The 3722-nt window shown below is 38.8% G+C and overlaps 1 protein-coding gene across 1 annotated transcript in view; it reads right to left on the bottom strand.

The window, feature by feature from the left end:
* PARD3B (par-3 family cell polarity regulator beta) overlaps window positions 1–3722 on the bottom strand; it is a 494000-nt gene that overhangs the window by 197711 nt on the left and 292567 nt on the right. The window lies entirely within an intron of this gene.

The raw sequence follows: 3722 nt of genomic DNA, 5'->3' as shown, positions 1-3722 counted from the left end.
CCCCCCTCATACATGCCATATCGCCTAATTTATTCTCCTGAGCAGTTGCTCAAAAGAAAAAAAGGGGGAAAAAAAAATTTAAAATCACAGTTTCTAAAACTGGGACAGACCCAGAAAGACGTTTCTGTACTTGTTATTCAGTGAAAACAGAAAACCCACACAGGGGAATATTGTGGCTAGTTTTCAAAATAACCTTTATAGTTTCTGTGATTTTATATCTGTTTCTTGAAGGGGCCTCCAACTGGCTTCTATTTTTAAAGTGCATGTTCATCATGCCAGCAAATGTTACAATAAATACATCATTCCTTAAATTTCATAGTCACATCCACAGAAGAAATGTACGTATCTAACCCATGTGATATCTTTGTAACATGATGTGAGTTTAATGCGTTGGCAAATGATTGCCTGCAAACCAGTGTGTAAGGACACTGATGTGTTACATCACCTTGCAACCTGCCTCTCAAGCTTAGTAATTACAATTATAGTATAACAACAATAAAAAATGATTCCATAAGAGCGAAAAATGCACCCCAGAACACAAATCAATGGTGGGATGGTCATGTGACAACATGGCTACAAATGGAGTCTCAGTGGACAGGCTGTACATGCCACATTCTCTCCTTCCCTGTGCAGCGTGAGTCATTTGAAAAGGTTATTTTGAACCTCAGTACAGAAACCCACACGCCAAAGCCACTGACAACTATGTTTCTTCTTGTTACCTTAGAAATATGTTAGTTTAGGTAAGATTCCTTATATCATGAGGTCCACACTTACTACTTTCTCATAGATACTGCTAGCTAAATTAAGCCTTGCAACGTCCAAACTGCTACTACACTGGGGACTTGTACCCAGTGGGACAGGGAGTCTTAAATTAACAGCAACAACAGATCTGCTTTTCCAGCTCTTTGATAAATGACACAATCAATATCCCAACAACTGATCGGTAACCAGCCTAATTAGAGTATTCAGCTTATAAAACATAGCTGTCATGGAAGACCTCCATTAGCGTCCTGACCAATAAAAACAGTAATGCATTTCTAAACATATTCTTCTTCTACCAAGCTGAGATGCAGTACTCAGGAAGCTGTTTTGGGGAAAGGAAAGAATGGGCAACAACCCATTTCTGCTATGGTCTCCAGACTCAAATGGAATTACAATTGAACCTAAAGACTACCCTATAAAAATTAATTCCTGTCTAAAATGAATTTGATTCAATCAAGAGCTCATTATGCATTCTTCACAGGGCATGAGTCAAGATTATTTACCTCTTTCATACATCTATTATCTAATCTATCTATCTAGAATTCATATATCTAATATACAAAACTATACACTTAACTATAAAAAGCTGCCTCATACTTTTATTGTCAATCTGATGTTTGATTGGAAGTTGTTTTTAAAAATTCTGGATTTTGTTAATTGAAGAAAAATTGCAGGACTGAGCTTTATTTGAAGGTGAGCTACGTCTCTTATGTCATAGAATAGAATCATAGAATCATTTAGGTTGAAAAAGACCTTTAAGATCATCAAGTCCAACCGTTAACCTAACACTGCCAAGTGCAACACTAAACCATGTCCCCAAGTGCCATGTCGACAGGTCTTTTAAACACCTCCAGGGATGGTGACTCCACCACTTCCCTGGGCAGCCTGTTCCAATGCTTGACAACCCTTTTGGCAAAGACATTTTTCCTAATATCCATTCTAAACCTCCCCTGGCACAATCTGAAGCCATTTCCTCTTGTTCTATCACTTGTCACTCAGGAGAAGAGACCGACACCCACCTCACTACAACCCATTTTCGGGAAGCTGCAGAGCGCGATGAGGTCTCCCTCCCCTCAGCCTCCCTGTCTCCAGACTGAACAACCCCAGTTCCCTCCGCCGCTCCGCATAAGACTGGTGAGCAGCCTTCTGCTTCTTTGCAGAAGAGACTTCTAAACTCCCCAGAAGACGAAGGCGTGTTCTCTTTTCATACACATTCTCAAAAGATATTTACTGTATGACAGGTATATCAAAGGACAGGGCCACCTCCATCCCTACAGCCTTGCGCACACACCAGCCTCTCCGCCCCACAAAGCAGACACTAACTCGCATGCACTTGGCACCTTCAGTAGAAGTCTACTATGCTTCAGCTCCGCAGCTGCAGTACAGAGCCAGTGTCCTTCCCAACCTTTTGAAGTCGGGCTAGGGTGAGCTTTCTGTTCGGCTCCATATTGCATAAACCAGGAAGCTGGCACACAACCGGGTTATGTGTGCATTTCTAATGGCAATTTACACGTTCTCTTCCTCAAGCATGTCAATTGTGCCTTAAATAAAATAAGGGCTGATGTCTCAAACCTCCACACAAGAACTGCGTTACACCTGGTCGGGGTTTAATCTTTTAGGAGGGATTTGCTTTCACAATAGCAATGGTATCCGCTTATCTCTCTAGCACACCATTACAATATCCCCGTTACAACAGAACAGTTCTGAAACACAAATCCCAAACTGTAAGAGACCTTTCTACCAGTATTTCAAAGCTTTAAACAAGCTTCAACTTTCTGGAGGGAAGAGTCATGGGAATTAGAAGAACAGAACTGCACACAGGAGCTGTGTACCTATCAAAAATAATGCAAGCTCACTACACTGAAGCAGTTTCCCAAAACAGTACCAGGACCTGCTCCAATTCCTTGGGCCAGAACACAGTCGCTTCTGAAAAGGAATGAAATGCCGACACAACACCTCAACAAGGTCTCCCTCTCTCCTCCAGCCAACTCTCTCAGTTTCCAAGGCTTATTATAAATAAACCCCATGGGGAAATATTTAAGAGCTCAGCTTAGTTTATAAGCAAGACAAACCACCAAAGACTACACAATAAATAAAACATGTACTTCATAATTCCTCCTTATAACACCTAACATTATGTCACATAGAAAAGAAAAAAATGTGTCTTCCTCTAACATTCCAGAATTGCTAATTCATATTTTTCATATTTTCCTGGCATGAGTCACAGTGACACTTTTGAAAAGTGTCCTCCCAATAAAGTTAGAGCATAATGTTCAGAAAGTAATATGCTTCTAAATCTGTTTCTCAATCAACCAGTGTTGGTAGTAAATCAAACAGAAAATTATCAGGAAAATATTAAGAGCTAATGATACTAAAAGATACTTGTGTTCTCTTCCCCCTATGATATTTTATGCAAATACACCCACAGACATGATTGTTCTTAACATTTTAAGATGTTCCAGCAATGCTTATTAAATAAGAAACTTGAAATCATCTCTTGGAATTCTATCATGAGATTTATTACAACCTTTTATACCACAAATCCACTTGTATGTATTTTTATTTTAATGAACTGTACAGATGTTGAAAAACTATTAAAATATTTACTCAAGGGTCAAAATTAAAACTGGCTTAAGTAGTAAGGACAGCCAGTATACATATTATCTATGTAAAGATGAAGAAAGCGTGTGCATATGTGAATGCATGAAAGAGAGGGAGCAAGAGAGATGATAAAACCAATTTTTCAAAATAAGAGGTGATTGACAAACATCAATGTATATGAGGTCTAGAAAACATAACTTCAAATTTCTTTCTTCTCTTATATTGTATCTTACTTAAGGAAGTTTTTATGTTAATCAACTCAGAAACCCACTCCGAAGTGGTGAGCCCTCATATGACCAGGTAAAGCAAAATATTAATTCCTCGAAGGTGTGGGAATAAAAAAAATAAAAAAAAAAAAA

The sequence above is a fragment of the Athene cunicularia genome, assembly GCF_003259725.1.
Source record: "Athene cunicularia isolate RWA chromosome 7 unlocalized genomic scaffold, athCun1 chr7_part2, whole genome shotgun sequence".
NCBI classification, from domain to species: domain Eukaryota; kingdom Metazoa; phylum Chordata; class Aves; order Strigiformes; family Strigidae; genus Athene; species Athene cunicularia.
This window is presented reverse-complemented; position numbering and strand designations above follow the sequence as displayed.